Source organism: Macaca fascicularis, chromosome 4, assembly GCF_037993035.2.
Source record: "Macaca fascicularis isolate 582-1 chromosome 4, T2T-MFA8v1.1".
Lineage (NCBI taxonomy): Eukaryota > Metazoa > Chordata > Mammalia > Primates > Cercopithecidae > Macaca > Macaca fascicularis.
Genome location: NC_088378.1, coordinates 68,280,371 through 68,304,177, shown reverse-complemented (window position 1 = coordinate 68,304,177; position 23,807 = coordinate 68,280,371). Strand labels below are relative to the sequence as shown.

The following is a 23,807-nucleotide window of genomic DNA, read 5'->3' as shown; positions in this document are numbered from 1 at the left end:
ACTTGAACCTGAGAGGCAGAGTTTGCAGTGAACCAAGATTGTACCACTGCACTCCAGCCTGGGTGACAGAGTGAGACTCTGTCAAAAAAAAAAAAAAAGCTGTTTATAGTGTCCAAACAATATAGACCTACTACTTTATGGTAGAAACCTAACCTGATGATCATGAAAACTTAATAAGAACTTTCACATTTCCCTTGTTACTTTTAAAAATCAGATACAAAAAGTCACCTTTAAGAGCCTTCTTAATGAAAACATCAATAGTCTCAAACTGATGACTCTTTAACTGTAACACACTCATTCCCTGGAACATCCTCACCCTTGACATTGGGTGGGCATATGGTATATATTCCATAAATGCTTACTGAATTGAGAAAGGAAATTTATATACATGTATTGAGAAGCGTTTTCAGAAAATGCAACCCTAAAAAACCCATCCTTTAAGTGATTTACATTGCATTTCTGATTACACTTTTTTTTTCGTTTTTTGTTAGTTTGTTTTGTTTTTTTTGAGATGCAGTTTCGCTCTTGTCACCCAGGCTGGAGTGTAATGGCGCAATCTCAGCTCACCACAACCTCCAACTCCCAGGTTCAAGCCTCCCGAGTAGCTGGGATTACAGGTGTGCGCCATGATGCCCAGCTAATTTTGTATTTTTAGTAGAGACAGCGTTTCTCCATGTTGGTCAGGCTGTTCTTGAACTCCCGACCTCATATGATCCACCCACTTCGGCCTCCCAAAGTGCTGGGATTACAGGCGTGAGCCACCGGGCCCGGCCTCTTCCACTTTTCTTGTTTCAGCACGGCCGTTGAATTTCCCTCCTCCCATCTGAGAGCATGTGTTCCTGTTTCTTTAGTTGCTTCATAGGGCCTTTACCATTCCTTCTCCTACTTGTAATAGAGCTAACAATTGAGCTAGTTGGGCCAGGCACAGTGGCTCATGCCTGTAGTCCCAACACTTTGGGAGGCCAAGGCGGGCAGATCACTTGAGGTCAGGAGTTCGAGACCAGCCTGGCCAACATGGTGAAACCCCATCTCCACTAAAAATACAAAAATTGGCAGATGTGATGGTGCGTGCCTGTAGTCCCAGCTACTCAGGAGGCTGAGGCAGGAGAATTGCTTGAACCTGAGAGGCAGAGGATGTAGTGAGCCGAGATTGTGCCGAGCACTCCAGCCTGGGTGACAGAGCAAGACTTTGAGACTTCAGCTCAAAAAAAAAAAAAAAAACATTGAGCTAGTTAGAGATACAAACATCCAGAATCAGGATGTATCAGTCGCACCATCTCCTCTTCACCATCTCGTACAGTACTCCCCTGAGAAGATACTTGCTTATATATATTGTTTTTAAACTCTGATTTTGGCTTCACTGGCTTACTAACTTCATTTTCTGTGGATGATTTTCTTAAGATACTATGTATTTTTTAAAAAGTGTTTGTTGGCCAGGCCAGTGGCTCACACCTGTAATCCCAGCATTTTGGGAGGCCGAGGCGGGCAGATCACATGAGGTCAGGAGTTCGAGACCAGCCTGACCAACATGGAGAAACCCCATCTCCACTAAAAATACAAAATTAGCTGGGCATCATGGCGCATGCCTGTAGTCCCAGCTACTCAGGAGGCTGAGGCAGGAGGATCGCTTGAACCCGGGAGGTGGAGGTTGTGGTGAGCTGAGATCACGCCATTGCACTTCAGCCTAGGCAAGAAGAGCAAAACTCTGTCTCAAAAAAAAAAAGTTTGTTGATTAACAGTTTGTTAAAATCATAAATGTAATGTAAGTCACTTAAAGGATGGATTTTTTTAGGGATGCATTTTCTGAAAACACTTCTCAATACATGTATATAAATTTCCTTTCTCAATTGTGTAAGCATTTAGAGACCATCCTGGCCAACATGGTGAAACCCTGTCTCTATTAAAAATACAAAAAAAAATTAGCTCAGCATGCTGGCGCATGCCTGTAGTCCCAGCTACTCGGGAGGCTGAGATGGGAGAATCGCTTGAACTGGGGAGGTGGAGTTTACAGTGAGCCGAGCTCTCGCCAATGCACTCCAACCTGGTAACAGAGTGAGACTCCATCTCAAAAAAAAAAAAAAAAAACTGGAAGATTGGCTGGGCACGGTGGCTCACACCTGTAATCCCAGCACTTTGGGAGGCTGGGGCAGTTGGATTACCTGAGGTCAGGAGTTCAAGACCAGCCTAGCCAACATGGTGAAACCCCGTCTCTACTAAAAGTAGAAAAATTAGCTGGGCATGGTGGCGGGCACCTGTAGTCCTGGCTACTCAGGAGGCTGAAGCAGGAGAATTGCTTGAACCCGGGAGGCAGAGGTTGCAGTGAGCCAGGATTGTGCCACTGTACTCCAGCCTGGGCAACATAGTGAGACTCTGTCTCATAAAAAAGAAAAAAAAGTCAGAGACAAATATGTACCCTTTATAAACAGGCAAAAACTAAACAATATGTGATTAAATTATTAAGAACAGCAGGGGAATTATTATTACAAAATATAGATAGTGGTAAATACAGATAGTAATACAAACATGATTCACTGCAGCCTCAACCTCCTGGGCTCAAGCAATCCTCCCACCTCAGTCTTCCACGTAGCTGGGACTACAGGCGCATGCCCGCATATCTGGCCAATTTTTAAATTTTTTGTAGAGACAGGTGTCAACATATTGCCAAGGCTGGTCTTGAACTCCTGGACTCAAGCGATCCTCCCACGTCCACCTTTCAAAGTGCTGGGATTACAGACACGAGCCACTGTGCCCGGCCTCATGCTGCACTTTCTAACTATGCTGGTAATAATAATAATGTTAGTAATGAGGATGATGATAAAAATGACTAGCATGTGTTCCATGTTCACAATCTACCACTCACAGGTCTACATGCTCTAGACTCACAGCAAGCCCTGTGCTGTTACCTAGTGTGCCTTACATTACTTAACTAGTAACTGGTGGAGTGGAGATTCTGACAAAGGAAGTCTGGCTCCAGAGCACACGTTCTTAATCGCAGCACTCTGTTCTTCTGGACACTCTTGTATTAATTTTCTGAGCCTGCAATAACAAACTACCACTGACTTAGTGGCTTTAAAACAACAGAAATTTATTCTGTCACAGTTACAGAGGCTAAAAATACAAAATCCAGTAGGGCCATGCTCTCTCCAGGGGCTGTAAGGGAAAATTCTTCCTCACCTCTTCCAGCTGCTGGTAGGTTCTTTGGCATTTCTTTATTTTTTTCCTTTGAGATGGAGTCTTGCACTGTTGCCCAGGCTGGAGTGCAATGGTGCAATCTCCGTTCACTGCAGCCTCCACTACTCGGGTTCAAGTGATTCTCCTGCCTCAGCCTCCCCATGTAGCTGGGATTACAGGCACCCGCCACTATGCCTGATTAATTTTTTGTTGTTGTATTTTTAGTAGAGACAGGGTTTCACCATGTTGGCCAGGCTGGTCTCAAACTCCTGGCCTCAGGAGATCCACCTGCCTCAGCCTCCCAAAGTGCAGAGATTACAGGCATGAGCCACTGCGCCTGGCCTGCCCTGGCATTTCTGCTTAGGCTGTGGCTGCATCATTTCAACCTCTGCCTCTGTCTCTATATGGCCTTCTCCTGTGTATGTGTAATCTCCATGTGTCTCACCCTTGTCACCGGACTTGGGACTCATCTGGATAATCTAAGACAAGTTTCTCTTCTCAAAAAACCTTAACTTGCCGGATGCGGTAGCTCATGCCTGTAATCCTAGCATTTTGGGAGGCCAAGGCAAGAGGATCGTTTGAGCTCAGGAGTTCGAGACCAGCCTGGGCAACACATGGAAACCCTGTCTCTACAAAAAAATACAACAGTTAGCCAGGCACAGTGGCTCACGCCTATGGTCCCAGCTACTTGTGGGACTGGGACAAGAGGATCGCTTGAGCCTGGAGGGTGGAGATTACAATGAGCGGAGATTGTGCCACTGCACTCCAGCCTGGGTGACAAAGTGAGTCCCTGTCTCAAAAAAAAAAAAAAAAAAAAAAAAATCCTTAACGTAAACACCTTTTTTTGTCATAAGAGATACTATCCACTCTTTAACTATATAAGTATATTTACATGTTCTGGGCATTCGGATGCGGACATATCTTTTGGGAACCACCATTCAACGCATAAAACTATAAAAAATCAACTGACTTTTGGATATTCCATATAAACCCAGCAAACTGGCTGTATTTTCCTATCAGCTCCAATAAATGTCTGTTGATTCTTTTGAGTTTTCATTCTAGTCAATCACGTCACGTCATCTGTGAATTAGCTAAAACTGCTTTTTTTTTTTGGTGGAGATTCCGTATTTTATTGTGCATGCTACCCTATTATCATAATTGTCATCACAAACAACAAATGTTTAGTGAGTGTTTACTTGGTAAAAATCACTGTACTCGATAATATGGGGATCAAAAGGATGAAAAGGACATAGTCTTGGCCCTCTCAAAAGCATAATAATTGAGATATGGTTCATATACATGAAAAAATCACCATTAAGCAAAAGGGAACAAGGTTGCAATTACCTTTGCAGTGTGAGTCTTCACTTAAAATAACTGCTTTTCAGCCAGGCGTGGTGCCTCATGCCTGTAATCCCAGCACTTTGAGAGGCCGAGGCCGCCGGACCACCTGAGGTCAGGCGTTAGAGATCAGCCTGGCCAAAATGGGGAAACCCCATCTCTACTAAAAATATGAAATTAGACAGGCATGGTGGCACATGCCTGTAATCTCAGCTACTCGGGAGGCTGAGGCAGTAGAATCACTTGAACCCGGGAGGCGGAGGTTGTGGTGAGCCGAGATTGGGCCATTGCACTCCAGCCTAGGTAACAAGAGCAAAAGTCTGTCTCAGAAAAAAAAAGAATTGTTTTTCTTTGCCTCAATACATGAGCATGCTGCATTACTCCACATGGGCTATTTCGTCAGGACTCCCTACTCTCCCTCTCCTCTTTTTTTTCTCTCCCTTGTTTTGGACATGTCCAGTCTGTGGTCTGAACCACTCATATTATTAGAAGTCAATGGAAAAGGAAAAGCAAAGCAGGAGAAGCTTGCAGCAGAACAGCAGAGTGAGCAATAGCTATCATTATTCTCTCTACCTGGCAGGGCTTCTTGCCTCTTACATAAAACAGAGATTACTGAGGTTGCAGAAGACTCTGAAATCTTGCTAGGTGTAGTGGTTCATACCCATAATCTCAGCACTTTGGGAGACTGAGGCAGGGAGGAGCATTTGAGTGCAAGAGTTCAAAACCAGCCTGGGCAACATAGTGAGATCCCATCTCTATCAAAAAAATTTAAAAATTAGATGGATGTGGTGGTGTGTACCTATAGGCCCAGCTACTCAGGAGGCTGCGTTGGGAGGATTGCTTGAGCCCAAGAGGTCGAGGCTGTAGTGAGCTGTGATGGTCCAACTGTACTTTAGCCTAGGTGACAAAGTAAGACACCGTCTCAAAAAAAAGAAGACTAAAAACAAAAAAAAATCTGAAATCTTTCCCAGAAGCTGATTGCCAGGCTGCGAATTCTGCAGGAACATAAGACAAATAAATAACATTGATTTCTTACCCATGAAAAGAGTAAAAGATTAAGAAAATTAATAAAAGAAAATGTGACCATAAAATTTGGATTAAGGAGATATTTTTAGCCTTTCAGTTGTTCTCAGACAATTTTGGAGTAGCTTTAATTTAGCTAATCCTTGGATGGATTACTACATAAAAAATTTTAAGTAGTTTACAGAATAGGGTGTCCAATACAATCTATTTTTGACAAAAAGAAATAGATAGGCACAAAAAGGAATGTCAGCTGTCAGCTACTATCCCAAGTGCTATGATTTTAGTTTTTACTTTCTTCTTCTATGGTAACTGCATTTTCTATATTGAATATATATTACTTTAATAATTTTTAAAATATAATGTTTAGTTGAATTTAAAAATACGTTAACATATGGCCATTGTGCCCATGTCATGCACTCTATAGAAATTATATTAGGCCAGGTGCGGTGGCTCACGCCTATAATCCCAGCACTTTGGGAGGCCGAAGTGGGCAGATCACTTGAGGTCAGAAGTTAGAGACCACCCTGGCCAACACGGTGAAACCCTGTCTCAACTAAAAATATAAAAGTTAGCCGGGTGTGGTGGCATAAGCCTATAATCCCAGCTACTCAGGAGGCTGAGGCAGGGGAATTGCTTGAACTCAGAAGGCAAAGTTTACAGTGAGCCGAGATCGTGCCATTGCACTCCAGCCTGGGCAACAAGAGCGAGACTCCATCTCAAAAAAAAAAAGAAAGCATATTTACCACACAATGTCACACCTGTGAACCAGCAGGAGAGAGACCCAGAACTGGGGAGATGGAGGATAAGATCAATCTCTGAAATAGAAAAGAGTAGAATTCCTTTAAAATAACATCCTATACAGAAAGATCATTGGCCAATTATTTTGGTGGGACCAAACTAGCTCCCAAGTTGTTTCTCGAATTATAGGAAGTTATATCTCAGGAAGACATGGACTGAAAAAGAGCTCAGACAAGGATTAGAAGAGGGGACCCCTTGGCCACTCCCGTGCTTTCCTGAGCTTGCATTATTAGTTCTATTTCAACCACAGTTTCTTTCCAGTCACTTATCCATGGATCAGGTGGATGTTTTCGTTAAATTAGAAAGCATAACCCATAAATCCACTAAACTGGGCTCACATCAGTTACAAGTGGTCAAAATGCACTGGGGGGCTACAGGAGGGTGCCGCCCACCCCCCTCTGAGTTGAGGCCTCTCCAACAGCACACCTGACACAGGCATCATGGCCCTCAGTTGTACTAGAAGGATCATATTATCTAGTACAATTCACAGGGGTGAGTGCCAGGAGTCAAAACAAACATTGAATGTTAGCAAAGCAGAATTTACATTTTTAGATAAAATAAATATAAATAGATATTTTAGTATCTTCTTACCATGCTCCAAAGAAGTGTCAGGGGCCCCACGCTCACACCCCACTTTGGAGAATGCCGGTGAAGAGTAGGAACAGAGGCAAACATTTCAAAAGCTTCAGATAAACGTTTACATAATCCCATCAGCTACTCCATGGGGTAGATCAGGACAGTCTCACTGAAAATGCAGGTTCATAGAAGGAAAGAAAATTGCCACATTCCCATAATTAACCAGGGCACAGTTGAAATCCCAAATGTCCCTGCCTGACCCTGCATCCGGTCCCATCTCACAGGAGGTCCCTGCCAGGTGGGTTGGCCCAGGAAGACTTTGCCTGTGAGGAAGCCCCGATCTGGGTAAACTGCAAGGCAGAAGGCAGGAGCAGACAGAAAGCAATAGGAAGGAGCAGTTGCTGGCTTGGGGAAATGAAGAGTTTGAGGAGATGAAGGGGAAGTCCGTGTTTCAGTTATCAGCGAGCCTGCAGGAGGAAGTGCCCAGCACACAGCGAGAAACCAGTAGTCAGGTCAGGTATGCAGATATAGAAGTGGGAGTCATCTGGGTGGAGGTTAAAACCAAAGACATGTAAGAGAAACTTGGGCCGGGCACGGTGGCTCATGCCTGTAATCCCAGCATTTTGGGAGGCCGAGGCGGGCGGATTACCTGATCTCAGGAGTTTGTGACCAGCATGGGCAACACAGTGAAACTCCGTCTCTACTAAAATACAAAAAATTAGCTGGGCATGACAGCATGCACCTGTAGTCCCAGCTACTTGGGAGGCTGAGGCAGGAGAATTGCTTAAACCAGGGAGACGGAGGTTGCAGTGAGCCGAGATCGCGCCACTGCACCCCAGCCTGGGTGACAGAGCAAGACTCCATCTCAAAAAAAAAAAAAAAAATACTAAAATTAGCCGGGCATGGTGGCACATGCCTGTAATCCCAGCTACTTGAGAGGCTGAGGCAGGAGAATTGCTTGAATCCAGGAGGCGGAGGTTGCAGTGAGCCGAGATCATGACACTGCACTCTAGTCTGGGCAACAGAGCAAGACTGTCTCCAAAAAAAAAAGAAACATGAAGAGAAAAGGGAGATGGAGGGAACCAACAAAGACACATTTATGTGTAACATGGAGTCACTCACAGTTGCAGTAAATCCCCAAAACTAAAACTGGGCTCCAAAACTAAAATAATAGGTCACGCATGAGCACACACATAACATAACTCCAACAGAATTAGCCACAACAAATGCATAAATGTAATTATTCATTCAGCCTCCCCACACAAATCTTACCATTGCTGAATTTTTATCACATGCCTAAAAAAATGAAATACTCAGTAGTGAAAGGTGATCAGTAGCAAAACGATTACCTATAACAGCACTAAATTAAACAAAATTCTAAAAAACAATAGCAGCAACTGAAACCCTGAATGATTAGTCATTTTAGAAACACATGCCTTTGCAGATTGAAATTTTTCACAACAGAAGGAGAGCCTGTTTTTTTTTCCTCAACTAAACAGCAAAACCCATGGATTTTCTGCTTCTCCAGTGAGAGGGTGCTGACCTGGCAGCTGATCCAACAGATCTGAACTGAGGGAGCCATTTACCCACTGCAGAAGGATGTGTTGGCTTTCTTAGGTCATGTGACCACTCCTAACCAGAGACACCAGACAAATTCAGAGTTTTAGAAGACACAGAGTTTTGGCTTTAAATTTGCAGAGTCTTTAAGGAGATTCTGGAGGGCCATCCTAGCAGACTCAGGGGATGTTCTGAATTTTTTGGAACTTACTTTTGTTTATTATCCCAACTCTCAATTGGGGTCACAGCAAATATGAACTGAAGGCACCCAACTCTTTTCCTATTGTGATGCCTGAAATGCCACTGTTTTAGAGTTTCCTTCTGGCTCTGGAGACTTGCTTGTTGAAACGTTGCACCTTAATTACATATGACTGTTCATCTGAACTTAGTGAGAGGAAGATCTGGTGGAAAGAATTCCTACGGGACTTCAACATTAGGCAGCCACCCAAAAGTGGTAAACAAAAGAGAGATGGCAAGATGAATCCTGAAGGGAAAGCTAAGAGAGCCTCATAGCAAACTTTCCTACTTACAGTTTTCCTTGAGTCTGGATAATCACTCTAGCTAATGGGTTCACCTCTAGCTTATACCTATTCCAAACTATCACTTCTTAGTAGATCAGATAGACTTCTTGGTAAAGACTCAAATGGGGAGAGGTGCTGGCAGGGCTGGAGAAGGCAGTAGTTCTTGCAGCAGAGCTGAAAATAACGCAGTCTCACTAAGCCAGGGGAGACCTCAGACAGCCAACAACACTTGTATCTGTGTTGGCTTCTGTGGCTTCCTTTTAAATGTAATTAATGGATTAGTCCTTCTCCCTTCTGTCTCTCTTCCTGATTCTGAGCATCTCATGAAGAAATGAACATGGCTAGGAACTGACCGGCTTTGTGCTAAATCCTAAGGTCCCTAAGGGATCTTTGAGGTACAGAACCCACCTCCACCAATGGTGGCTTTTGAGAGGTTTGATTCAGTAACCAGGTATTTAGGAGAATCTCACTAAAACCAGGAATTCTGTGTCATATAGTACACTGTTGTAAATGCTCTGTAATTTGTTGGAAATTGTGTCAGCACTGAAAGTTAATTGCCAGATGTTTGGATAGTAAATACAGATACTGCTGAATAACACAAATATGTGCTTTCCCAAATAAGTTTGATTTGCTGAAATGCATGCGCCAGTCTCTAAATAACCTAGAAAACTAGACGATGTATGGTAAAATTTAACAACCAATGAAAAGAGACATAATAAGTAAGTACTCTTGAAGAATCATAATCAAAATTCCTTTTGTTATCTAGTCAAACAAGAAGAAATCCTAGATTCTGGTTGCTACTTTCAAAGGTTTATTATGAACTCACAGGAGGCCACTTGCTACTGTGGAAAGGACATCAGCTTGGTGTTTAATCAGATACCAAATGCCTGCTCTGTGACATACTGACTGTGTGACTTTGGGCAAGTTATTTACCTTTTCCAAACATCAGTTTTCATCTATAGAATGGGTTGTTGAGAAGACTGATAGAAAATGTAGTTGAGGTACCTAACAGTGACCTCACCTAGTGGATACTTGCTACAGACTGAATGTTGGTGTCCGCCTCCCAAATTCATATCTTGAAGCTCTAATCTCCAATGTAGCGGTATTTGGAAATAAGGCCTTTGGAAGATAATTAAATTATGAAGTTGGAGCCCACATGAATGGAATTAGTGACCTTATAAGAAGAGATCCAAGATTTAGTTCTCTTTCTGCCAGGTGAGGACACAGCAAAAAGGCAGCTGTCCACACAATAGGCCAGGAACTGACTCTGTCCACACCTTAATCCTGAACTTCCCAGCCTCTAGAACTGTAAGAAATAAATTTCTGTTGTTTAACACCCAGTCTATGATATGATTGTGATAGCAGTCTGAACTAAGACAGTACTGTATAATAATAGTGCAATAGGACAATATTTTTTGAAGTCTTAACTGATATTTTTTTTCCAAGTATTCTCTTACCATTTGACTTTCGGCCCCAATCAGTCAAGCAGATCGTTATGTAAGGAGTATGAGGGCAGAAGGCAGAGAAAAGAGGTATAACTCCTTAGCTTTTGAATTTCAAAGGCCGAGGCTTTGAAGGAAGGGAATGAACAGATAAGATTTGGGTGGTTATAGGATAAATAAGGAAGAGTTACCCTTCACCTCAGACCAAAAAGATTCCCTGAGGTAGGGGGAGGAGCCTACCATTGAATGCTGGAGTTGTGCGGGACTGAGAAAAGAAAAGGGAGTGCAGAAAGTCTGTGTAAGGAGCAGTGAGGTCCCCTGGACACTCTCACTGCCTCCCATGCCAGGCTAGGCAACCTCTATTCCCAAACTCTGGCAAAAAGTGAAAGGTCCATTAATCTCTGCAGGGTTGGGACATGAAAGGTTTAAGCATGGCAGGTACAGGTATACAAAGGTATGGGTAACAGACTATAAGGAAATGAGGATTTAATGAAAGTTGGAGTTCCTCAAGGATCTAGAACTAGAAATACCATTTGACACAGCCATCCCATTACTGGGTATATACCCAAAGGATTATAAATTATGCTGCTATAAAGACACATGCACACGTATGTTTATTGTGGCACTATTCACAATAGCAAAGACTTGGAACCAACCCAAATGTCCATCAATGACATACTGGATTAAGAAAATGTGGCACATATACACCATGGAATACTATGCAGCCATAAAAAAGGATGAGTTCGTGTCCTTTGTAGGGACATGGATGCAGCTGGAAACCACCATTCTCAGCAAACTATCGCAAGAACAGAAAACCAAACACCGTATGTTCTCACTCATAGGTGGGAATTGAACAATGAGATCACTTGGACACAGGAAGGGGAACATCACACACTGGGGCCTGTTGTGGGGTGGGGGGAGGGGGGAGGGATAGCATTAGGAGATATACCTAATGTAAATGATGAGTTAATGGGGGCAGCACACCAACATGGCACATGTATACATATGTAACAAACCTGCACTTTGTGCACATGTACCCTAGAACTTAAAGTATAATTAAAAAAAAAAGAAAGAAAAAGGAAGTCGGAGTTTCAAATGAGTCTTCTAACCCTCTTTCCCCTCTGGCAATCGAAACATTGACAGCCAGACATATACTCCCAGGGAGAAAATGAGAGGGTACCTTTCTGTGGAAACTGACCAAGTCAAGAAAAACACCTACAGATACTGACATTTGGGATTTCTCAAAAAAAAAAAAAAAGTTCGTTTGCTAGCTTCTCTCTCTACAGTGAATTCCACCAGTCAATGAGTTCTTTCTTCCCCTCTCTGACAAACACCTAGAACTTCTGATCAGCTTTTTGAGTACTTGTGTCTTGGCTGTCCAAGAATTATCAGACATTTGAAGAGGACCACTAACAGGAAGAAAAAGAGCAAAACAAAGAAATAGAATTAAAGGATCTTAGAGAAAACAGATAACACAATACATATTTATTAATGTTTAAAAAACATTGGCTAGCTGTGGTGGCTCACACTCATAATTCTAGCACTCTGGGAGGCCAAGATGGAAGGATTGCTTGAGGTCAGGAGTTCAAGACTGGCCTGGGCAACATAGTGAGACTCCCTCTCTACAAAAATTAAAAAAAAAAAAAAAAAAATTCCACCAGTTATGATGACGCGTATCTGTAGTCCCAGCTACTTGGGAGGCTGAGGTGGAAGGATTGCTTGAGCCCAGGGAGTTGAGGCTACAGTGAGCTGTGATTATGCCACTGTACTCCAACCTAAGTAACAAGGCAAGATGCTGTCTCAAAAATATATAAAAATTTCAGATTAGGGGCATGAGGCTAACACATGGTAGATGCTGTGCTGTTCGAGTTTCTACACACGGAGATGGTAGCAGAGCTGTGGCATCACAAACCCAACCCTGTCCGGTGGGGAGGGGGACAGAAGATAAGCCTGTTGATCCTGGAGAGCATGGATTTCTGTGTGAGCCAGGTTCTAGGCAAGAGACTGCCCCTGGAGATGCTCATCTCAGGGAGGAGCTGGGTGTCCTCAAGTTCATATGCAAAAATCTGTGGGTGACTGTGTTCCAACAGATGGACAGCCCGTGCACCAATCACCAAGGGACCTACTTTTTTCAGGACAACAGCTTCCACTCCTCATCCCGATGATCTTGGGCCTGCAGTATCTGGAGGAAGCACCCAAGTTCCTGGATTCACTTGTGGCCTCCTGCGTGGCACCCTCAGTACCCTGGGCATAGAGAGTTTGGTCACTGCCTCCGTGGCAACCCTGATCACCTGTAAGTTCCCACTGATACTCTGGAAATCCTGAGGACCCCAGTTCTCCACCCTCACTGAGCCTCACAGCTGCTCCTGGCCCTCAACCCCTCTGGAGACAGAAGATCCCTTTGCCCAGGGACCCTGGGCCTGCTGCTTTTGGGGGTGGTATTGGGGCTGATACTGGGGATCCCAGCCTCTAGGGGTCACATGTATTCAGGAAGTGAGTATCAAAGAGAGGTGGGAGCACCATGGGAAGCAAGGAGATACCAACTAGAGTTGGGACTGGAGTGGAGGATTCTCACATTGGGCACATTACTCTGCATGGCAGATGCTCACTAAATGTTCTACGTATGGAAAAAAATTTCAAAACATTATTATACATATCCTCAGAGAAGCAAGAAATATAATTCATCCATAAAACAAGAACACGATGCTATGGAAAAAGAACACTCTGAAAACAAGAAATAGCTCCAGGAGATTTAAAATATGATTGCCAAATTGAAAAGACATTAATTAACAAATTAGAAAATAGGCATGGCGAGGTGCCTCACGCCTGTAATCCCAGCATTTTGGGAGGCCATGGCGGGTGGTTCAGCTGATAGCAGGAGTTCAAGACCAGCCTGGCCAACATGGTGAAACCCCGTTTCTACTAAAACTACAAAAATTAGCCGGGCATGGTGGTGGGCACCTGTAATCCCAGTTACTCGGGAGGCTGAGGCAGGAGAATCACTTGAACCGAGGAGGCAGAGGTTGCAATGAGCCAGGATCGTGCCACTGTACTCCAGCCTGGGTGACAGAGTGAGATTCCATCAAAAGAGAGAGAGAGAGAGAGAGAGAGAGAGAGAAAGAAAGCAGGAAAGAAAGAAAGAAAGAAAGAAAGAAAAAGAAAGAAAGAAGAAAGAAAGAAAGAAAGAAAGAAAGAAAGAAAGAAAGAAAGAAAGAAAGAAAGAAAGAAAGAAAGAAAGGAAGGAAGGAAGGAAGGAAGGGAGAGAAAGAAAATAAAGTTTAACCCATTTTCTAGCAATAATGAGAAATATGAAAAAAGATAAGAAAATTAGAGGGTTAGAAGGTTAATCAAAGAGGTCTACAATCCAACTAATAGAAATCCAGAAAAGGGAAGAAACTAAAGGGAAGAATTTATTAAAGGAATAGCAATGTTTATCAGAATTAAAATAGTTCACAAATTAGCCAGGTGCAGTGGTGCACATCTGTAGTCCCAGCTAGTTGGTAGGCTGAGGCAGGGATTGCTGGAACCTGGGAGTTTGAGATTACAGTGAGCTATGATCATACCACTGCACTCCAGTCTGGGCAACAGAATCCTCTCTCTAAATAAATAGCCGGGCGCGGTGGCTCACACCTGTAATCCCAGTACTTTGAGAGGCCAAGGCGGGTGGATCACGAGGTCAAGAGATCGAGACCAGCCTGGCCAACATGGTGAAACCCGTCCCTACTAAAAATACAAAAATCACCCAGGCGTGGTAGTGGGTGCCTGTAGTCCCAGCTACTCGGGAGGCTGACGCAGAAGAATCACTTGAACCCGGGAGGCAGAGGTTGCAGTGACCCGAGATTGCGCCACTGCACTCCAGCCTGGCAACAGAGCGAGACTACGTCACAAAAAAAGAAAAAAGAAAGAAAGAAAAGAAAAGAATAAAATAAAATAGTTTACAATTGATGCACTCATGGCAAGTTATAAAAACCTTTCGATTGCTCTTTCCCTGCCGCCGCCAAGTCGCGCGGAGGCGGAGGCTTGGGTGCCTTCAAGATTCAGCTTCACCCGTAACTCACCACCATGGCCGAGGAAGGCATTGCTGCTGGAGGTGTAATGGACGTTAATACTGCTTTACAAGAGGTGCTGAAGACCGCCCTCATTCACGAAGGCCTAGCGCGTGGAATTCGCAAAGCTGCCAAAGCCTTAGACAAGGGCCAAGCCCATCTTTGTGTGCTTGCGTCCAACTGTAATGAGCCTGTGTATGTCAAGTTGGTGGAGGCCCTTTGTGCTGAACACCAAATCAACCTAATTAAGGTTCATGACAACAAGAAACTAGAGGAATGGGAAGGCCTCTGTAAAACTGACAGAGGGGAAACCCCATACAGTTGTTGGTTGCAGTTGTGTAGTAGTTAAGGACTATGGCAAGGAGTCTCAGGCCAAGGATGTCATCAAAGAGTACTTCAAATGCAAGAAATGAAGAAATAAATCTTTGGCTCACACATCCAAAAAAAAAAAAAAAAAAAAAACCTTCGATCATTAAGGTTAACCAGAAGCAGTTAACCGTCAAACAAAAATATGGAAATAAATTATTTGTGGCCACATCAAAATAAAGGGCTACTTTCCCTAAAATATAAAGAGCTCCTATAAACAATAAGAGAAAGATTAACAACCTAATAGAAAAATTGGCAAAACTTTACATAAAAGGAATTTTAAATGGTTCTTAAAATATGAAAAGGTGACCAGCTGTACTCATAATGAGAGAAATACAAATTGAATCTCACAGACACCTTTTTCACCTGTAAGATTAACAAATATAAAAATATATAATGTCTGGGCCAGGCGTGGTGGCTCACGCCTGTAATCCCAGCACTCTGGGAGGCTGAGGCGGGTGCCTCACGAGGTCAGGAGATGGAGACCATCCTGGCTAACACGGTAAAATCGCATCTCTACTAAAAAAAATACAAAAAACTAGCCGGGCGTGGTAGCAGGCGCCTGTAGTCCCAGCTACTCAGGAGGCTGAGGCAGGAGAATGGCGTGAACCCAAGAGGCAGAGCTTGTAGTGAGTGCAGATCACGCCACTGCACTCCAGCCTGGGTGACAGAGCGAGACTCCATCTCAAAAAAAAAATATATATATATATACACACACACACACACACACACACACACATATATATATACACACACACACACACATATACACACACATGGATAAAGAATAAAAACAACCCATATAGTAGAAGACAGGTTAGATACATTAGAGTATATCTATAAACTGGCATAATGTACAAGAACAAAAAAAAGAATAAGGTTTATGTACTTAGTTTGTGAACTAAAATGGAAAACATTTTAGTTTAAAAAACAAGGCCAGCTGCAGTGGCTCATACCTATAATCCCAGCACTTTGGGAGGCCAAGGTGGGTGGATCACCTGAGATAGGGAGTTCAAGACCAGCCTGATCAACATGGAGAAACCCCGTCTCTACTAAAAATACAAAATTAGAAGGGTGTGGTGGTGCATGCCTGTAATCCCAGCTACTGGGGAGGCTGAGGCAGGAGAATCGCTTGAACCTGGGAGGCAGAGGTTGCAGTGAGCAGAGATTGCGCCGTTGTACTCCAGCCTGGGCAACAGAGTGAGACTCTGTCTCAAATAAATAAATAAGTAAATAATAACAAAATAAAATTTAAAAAAGCTGCTAGTCACAAAGAAAATAAAATGCATGAAACACAAATTAGCTAAATGAGTAATATGCAAATTAAATAAGAAAAACTATAAAACATCAAGGAACACTGAAGAAAATATAAGTGAAGAGAAATGCCGTGCTCACACCAGCATACTGCATGGCTATTTTTGTTGCACTTGTCATTGTTACTGTCATTTCACCACCGCCCCAACATCCTGGCTACTGATTTCCCTTCTCTAGGTTCCCCACCATGTGCAGACTTGTAGCAACTGTCACTCAAAGCATCCTCCAGCCAAGGAGTAGATGAGCTACCCAAAGGAGGACCATTGAATTCTTTTTCAGAATCTGAAATTCAAGCAAAATACCTGAAAGCTGGAAAGCTGGAGGAGCTAAGAATGTAAGTGGAGTTGAGTTCAGCTGCTTCAAGTCCAACAGCTGCTTCAATTTTCCCATTCCCACATCTAGTTCTTCAGCTTTTCTTCACATCTCTGAGCTACTCCAAATCCTTTCAGAAAATCCTTTCTTTCAACTTTTCCTTTAAGTCAGCTGTCTTAGTTTAGGCTGCTATAACAAGTAACCATAGACTGGGTGGCTTAAACAACAGAAATTCATTTCTCACAGTTCTCGAGGCTGGGAGTCCCAGGTCAAGGTGCCTGGCAGATTCCTTGCCTGATGAGAACACTAATCACCTCTCAAAGGCCCCACCTCCTCATGCCATCATATTGGGGATTTAGGATTCAACATATGAATGAATTTGAGGGAAACATAAACATTCAGTCCATAGCATCAGCCAAAATCTCTTTCTAATTTTTTCAGCTAAAGAACCATGACCACATGAAATAGAAAAACACGGTATTATAAAGATGTCAATTATCGGCCGGGCGCGGTGGCTCAAGCCTGTAATCCCAGCACTTTGGGAGGCCGAGGCGGGTGGCTCACGAGGTCAGGAGATCGAGACCATCCTGGCTAACATGGTGAAACCCCGTCTCTACTAAAAATACAAAAAACTAGCCGGGCGTGGTGGCGGGCGCCTGTAGTCCCAGCTACTCGGAGGCTGAGGCGGGAGAATGGCGTGAACCCGGGAGGTGGAGCTTGCAGTGAGCCGAGATCGCGCCACTGCACTCCAGCCTGGGCGACAGAGCGAGACTCCGTCTCAAAAAAAAAAAAAAAGATGTCAATTATCTCTAAATTAATCTACAATTCAATGCAATAAAAATAAAAATCATAGCAGAAATGGAAGAAAATGGTGTTAAAGTTCATCTTGCAAAGTGGTACTCAACTTGGTTACACATTCAGAATCATCTGGGGAGCTATTAAAACTCTGTTCCCATACTGTACCCCTAGCAATTAAACTGGGACTTCTGGGAGTGGGGTGAGGTTATCAGCATTTATTAACATTCCCTGAGTGATTCCAATGTGCAGCCAAGGTTGAGAACTACTGCGCTGGAAGAATAAACATGTGAAAACAACAGGGAATTTTAGGAAGGAAAGAAAAGTGAACAGATTTGCCCTACCAGCCACTGAAAGAGATGATAAAGCTATAGTAAGTAAAGCAGTGTAGTACTAGCACAAGAAATGACAGATAAATCAATATAATAAAATATACAGTTCAAAAAATGGTCAGGCACAGTGGCTGTAATCCCAGCACTTTGGGAGGCTGAGACGGGCAGATCACCTGAGGTCAGCAGTTCGAGACCAGCCTGGCCAACTTGGTAAAACCCCATGTCTACTGAAAATACAAAAATTACTTTGGGAGGCTGAGGCGGGCGGATCACAAGGTCAGGAGATCGAGACCATCCTGGCTAACACTGTGAAACCCCGTCTCTACTAAAAATGCAAAAAATTAGCCGGGCGAGGCGGCGGGCGCCTGTAGTCCCAGCTACTTGGGAGGCTGAGGCAGGAGAATGGCGTGAACCCGGGAGGCGGAGCTTGCAGTGAGCCGAGATCGCGCCACTGCACTCCAGCCTGGGCGACTAAGCGAGACTCTGTCTCAAAAAAAAAAAAAAAAAAAAAAAAAAAAAGAAAATACAAAAATTAGCTGGGCATGGTGGTGGGTCGCCTGTAATCCCAGCTACTCGGGAGGCTGAGGCAGGAGAATCACTTGAACCTGGGAGGCAGAGGTTGCAGTGAGCCGAGATCACACCATTGCACTCCAGCCTGGATGACAAGAGTGAAACTCTGTCTCAAAAAACAAAAACAAACAAACAAACAAACAAAAAAATTTCAAATCAGTGGAGAAAATATGGACCAAGTAAATAATGTTGTGAAAACTAGCTAAGTATTTGGAAAAATAAAGCCATTAAGATAAATTCTGGATGAATCAAATGTTAAAATAAGAAAAGTAAAACTACAAAAGAGTGTTGCTTTTGCCTGTATGGCATATATTCATCCTTCTTTTGGTAATAGTACCCCAGTTTTCCTTGGGAAACCACTTATTTGCAATTTTCAATTCATTTAATTAAAGATTGAGATAAAAAGATGAAAAGATATTAACCCTTATTAGAAACTAAAGAACACAATAAAAACAATGAGATATCAGTTGTTGCCCATCTTGCTGGCAAAAAAAAAATTAATTGATAATACCTGCCCTTGTTGGGGGAGGGTTATGTGTGAGAATTAGAAACCCTCAAAGTAGGTGGGGAGCAGTGGCCCATGCCTGTAATCCCAACCCTTTGGAGGCTGAGGCAGGCAGATTGCATAAGGTCAGGAGTTCAAGACCAGCCTGGCCAATATGGTGAAACCCTGTCCCTACTGAAAATACAAAAAAATAATTAACCAGGCATGGTGGCACCCACCTGTAGTCCCAGCTACTCAAGAGGCTGAGACATGAGGATTGATTGAGCCAGGTAGGCGGAGATTTCAGTGAGCTGAGATCCCACCCCCGCACTTCAGCCTGCGTGACAGAGCAAGACTCTGTCTCAAAAAAAAAAAAGAAAGAAAGAAAGGAAGAAACCCTCAAAGTATAAATGGCAATAAATATTGTAAATGTATATCCTTCAATCCAGCAATTCAACTTTTAGTAACATAATACAAGCTGACAATAAGCCACAATCACAAAGATGTACAGGCAAGGATTTTATTCATCATAGATTTGTTTTCACAGTAAAAAGCTAAAAACAAGCTAAACATTTCTCAAGAAGATAAAATATACCTGTATATGTGTTGACATTAAAGATTTTCATGGCTCTTTACACTCATTAGGATGGCTATTATTTTTAAAAAGTAAGTGTTGGTGAGGATGTGGAAAACTGGAACCCCTGTGTACTGTTAGTGGGAATGTAAATAGTGCAGTTTCTATGGAAAACAGTATGGCAGTTCCCTAAAAAATTAAACACTGTGCCAGGCGTGGTGGCTCACACCTGTAATCCCAGGCCAAGGATTTGGGAGGCTGAGGTGGGCGGATCATGAGGTCAGGAGTTCGAGACCAGCCTAGCCAACATGGTGAAACCCCGTCTCTATTAAAAATACAAAAATTAGCTGGGCATGGTGGCAGGCGCCTGTAATCCCAACTACTTAGGAGACTGAGTCCACATCTGAGTATAGACCCAAAACTCACAGGAGGGACTAGAACAGATAGTTGTATACCCACGTTAACAGCAGCATTATTTACAATAGCCAAAAAATGGACGCAACCCAAGTCCACATCAATGGATGACTAGATAAACAAATATAGCATATACACACAATGGAATGTCATTCAGTCTTAGGAAGGATATTGGCCAGGCGCAGTGGCTCACGCCTGTAATCACAGCATTCTGGGAGGCCAAAGTGGGCAGATCACCTGAGGTCAGGAGTTCAAGATCAGCCTGGCCATGGTGAAACCCCGTCTCTACTAAAAATACAAAAAATTAGCTGGGTGTGGTGATGCGCACCTGCAATCTCAGCTATTCGTGAGGCTGAGGCAGGAGAATCCCTTGAACCCGGGAGGTGGAGGTTGCAGTGAGTCGAGATCGCGCCATTGCACTCCTACCTGGGCAACGAGAACGAAACTCCATCTCAAAAAAAAAGGAAGGATATTCTGACACATGCTGCAATGTGAATGAGCCCCGAGGACATCATGCTAAGGAAATAAGTCAGTCACAAAAAGGACAAATATGATTTTACTTATATGAGATACCATAGTAGTCAAATTCACAGAGACAGAAAGTAGAGTGGTATTTGCCAGGGACCAGGGCAATGGGGGCTGGGTGTGCAATGAGGAGGGAGCATTAGTGTTTAGTGGGTACAGTTTCAGCCTTGTAAGATAAAAAGTTCTAGAGATGAATGACGGTGATGATTGCAGACCAATGTAAATGCCACAGAACTGTACACTTAAAAATACAAGATGGGGCGGGGCATGGTGGCTCATGCCTGTAATCCCAGCACTTTGGGAGGCTGAGGTGGGCAGACCACTTGAGGCCAGGAGTTCGAGACCAGCCTGGCCAACATGGTGAAACTCTGTCTCTACTAACAATACAAAAATTAGCCAGGCGTGGTGGCATGTGCCTGTAATCCCAGCTACTCAGGAGGCTGAGGCAGGAGAATCACTTGAACCTTGGAAGTGGAGGTTGTGGTGAGCCGAGATTGAACCATTGCACTCTAGTCTGGACAACAAGAGCAAAACTCTGTCTTTAAAAAAAAAAAGGCCGTATGTGGTGGTTCATGCCTGTAATCCCAGCACTTTGGGAGGCTGAGGAAGGTGGATTACTTGAGGTCAGGAGTTCGAGACCAGCCTGACCAACATGGTGAAACCCCATCTCTACTAAAAATATAAAAATTAGCAGGGCGTGGTGGCTCATGCCTGTAATCCCAGCTATTAGGGAGGCTGAGGCAGGAGAATCACTTGAACCCAGGAGGCAGAGGATGCAGTGAGCCGAGATCATGCCATTGCACTCCAGACTGGGCAACAAGAGTAAAATTCCTTCTGAAAAAAAGGGTGGGGGGGGTGCGCTGGGCGCAGTGGCTCACGCCTGTAATCTCAGCACTTTAGAAGGCCAACGTGGGTGAATCACGAGGTCAGGAATTCGAGACAAGCCTAGCCAACATGGTGAAACCCCGTCTCTACTAAAAATACAAAAATTAGCCAGGTACGGTGGCAGGCGCCTGTAATCCCAGCTACAGGGGAGGCTGAGACAGGTGAATCAGTTGAAGCCGGGAGGCAGAGTTTGCAGTGAGCCAAGATTGTGCCACTGCACTTTAACCGGGACGACAGAGCGAGACTCCATCTCAAAAAAAAAAAAAAAAAATACAAGATGGGGCCAAGCGCGGTGACTCATACCTGTAATCCCAGCACTTTGGGAGGCTGAGGTGGGCAAATCACTTGAGGCCAGGAGTTTGAGACCAGCCTGGCCAACATGATGAAACTCTGTCTCTACTAAAAATACAAAAATTAGCCAGACATGGTGGCATGTGCCTGTAATCCCAGCTACTCGGGAAGCTGAGGCAGGAGAATCACTTGAACCCAGGAGGCAGAGGTTACAGTGAGCCGAGATCACACCACTGCACTCCAGCCTGGGTGACAGAGCGAGATTCCATCTCAAAAAGAAAACGAAGTTGGTAAATTTTACATTATGTATATTTTACACCACAATAAAAAACTTTTCTGTGAAAAGCAGCTTTATTTACATATTTTCATTTCAATATTTCTCTTTATCATTGTTGTCTGAGAAATTTGCTTCTATGGTGAGTTATTTGAGAATGACTCCAAAACACAAATTTTGAGAACATGAAGTAAAATTTTCTAGATGTCATTTTTCACAGTTGCTTTTATAGTTTGTGAGCATCACTCATTTTTATTTGTAATTAATTTTTATTAAGTAGGAAGAGTTTAAGGGAGAAAAAGAGTATATAAAGTCAACCACAAATGCAATCATGGGAAATCAGGTGGTAACATCACATCTTAAGTTACAAGTCACTTCTTTGTGGGGTAATTTTCCATATTGGAATTTTGTTCTACATTTTCTCAGCCGCTCCATTTCATTCCCAGAAGTCACTCAGAAAGAATCTAGTGGCCCAATCATGCGTGCTGAGGACCTATAATATGAGAGAATTCCCTTGGCTAGCCAAGAACTCTTAACTAGAGATGATCTGGCTTCTTTCTTGGGGCTGGAACAAAAGAGTGAAAATATTTCCACTCAAAATAGGAACTGCAATCTAGAAGAAATCCTGTTCCTTTTCTTTTAAAATAAGGACACAAGCAGAAATATGAAATGGAACTTTGGATTACCTTATGCTGTGGTTGTAAGAAAGGAATTGCAGCATTTAAAAAACAAAATCTTAAGCAGCACTAGACTACACGGCATGTATTTTATTTTAAAAATTGTCTCTAGTGCAGCTGCTGAGCATAGAACGTGAACCAGATAAAAGGAAATAACACCAACTTCTTGTCAGAAAATTCAAACACTAAACCATCTGAAAGCAGGTAAATGCCTTCCCTTAGGCCGAGTGCGATGGCTCACGCCTTTAATACCAGCACTTTGGGAGGCCGAGGCAGGTGGATCACCTGAGGGCAGGAGTTCGAGACCAGTCTGACCAACGTGGCGAAATCCCATCTCTATTAAAAATACAAAAATTAGCCAGGCATGGTGGTGCATGCCTGTAGTCCCAGCTATGCAGGAGGTTGAGGCAAGAGAATCACTTGAACCTGGCGGGGCGGAGGTTGCAGTGAGCCGAGATAGTGCCACTTCACTCCAGCCTGTGTGACAGAACAAAATTCTGTCTAAAAAAAAAAAAGAAAAGAAAAGTAATGCCTTCCCTTTACGTCCATGTAAATATGAACTGAGGTTGATAGACACAAGAGTGCCGTTATGAATGCAAGACAGGACCTTATGCAATTTGATCCAAGGAATTAGCCGACCTTGATATAAAGGTCCCCATTTACAACCAAACTCAGTGAAGTTGTTCAAAGGCATTACCAAAAGAATAGGAAAATTCATGGTACTGAAAACAGTTATGACTGACTGCTCTCTGACCACTTGTGCTTCTGTTCCAATATAAAGTCACTCTTTTCAGGGACTTCACACCATCTGTTTCTGAGATTTGTTTAGACTAGTTTTGGAGATTTTATAGCAAAGGTGCATAAAAGTGTTGTTGTTTAACTCTGACATTTGGTAAGAGATTTCTTGGGGCATGATATATTCATATTTCTGAGGTTTTAAAATTATTATTATCATCCCTTTTTTTTTTTTTTTTGAGACTGGTTCTTGCTCTGTCACTCAGGCTAGAGTGCAGTGGTGCAATCATAGCTCACTGCAGCCTGGACCTCGTGGACTCAAGCAATCCTCTCTGCTTAGCCTCCCCAGTAGCGAGGACTACAGGTGCACTCCACTACACCTAGCTAATTTTTTTTTTTTTTAATTTTTAAAGATCTCACTATATTGGCCAGGCTGGTCTCAAACTCCTGGGCTCAAGCAATCCTCCCACCTCAGCCTCCCAAGATGCTGGGATTACAGGCGTGAGACACTGCACCCAGCTTAAAATTATTTTTAAACACTACACACAAGTACTACATCACATAAATACTACTAGAGGTCTGCCTAGTCTCATAGTTGCAGGTGACTTTGTTCATTCTAGTCATTCCACTGTACCTGGGCATGTATTTAGAATTGAAGTCGCATACTGCACCCAGTCATGCCAATTCTTCTTGAGAAACCTCAGAAATCTATTTAACAGCCATCTGGAGGTTCAGTCAAGGCAACGCCAATTAGCCGGTTGACTACACAATCAGTTCTTACCATCTA

At 43.3% G+C, this 23,807-nt stretch overlaps 2 pseudogenes; both read left to right on the top strand.

Annotated features, from left to right (window-relative positions):
• The first annotated feature begins 12,271 nt into the window (after positions 1–12,271).
• LOC102121877 (trafficking protein particle complex subunit 6A pseudogene) lies at positions 12,272–12,751 on the top strand (annotated as a pseudogene).
• Positions 12,752–14,406: 1,655 nt separating this feature from the next.
• Positions 14,407–14,885, top strand: LOC102121490 (small ribosomal subunit protein eS12-like; annotated as a pseudogene).
• The last annotated feature ends 8,922 nt before the right edge of the window (positions 14,886–23,807 follow it).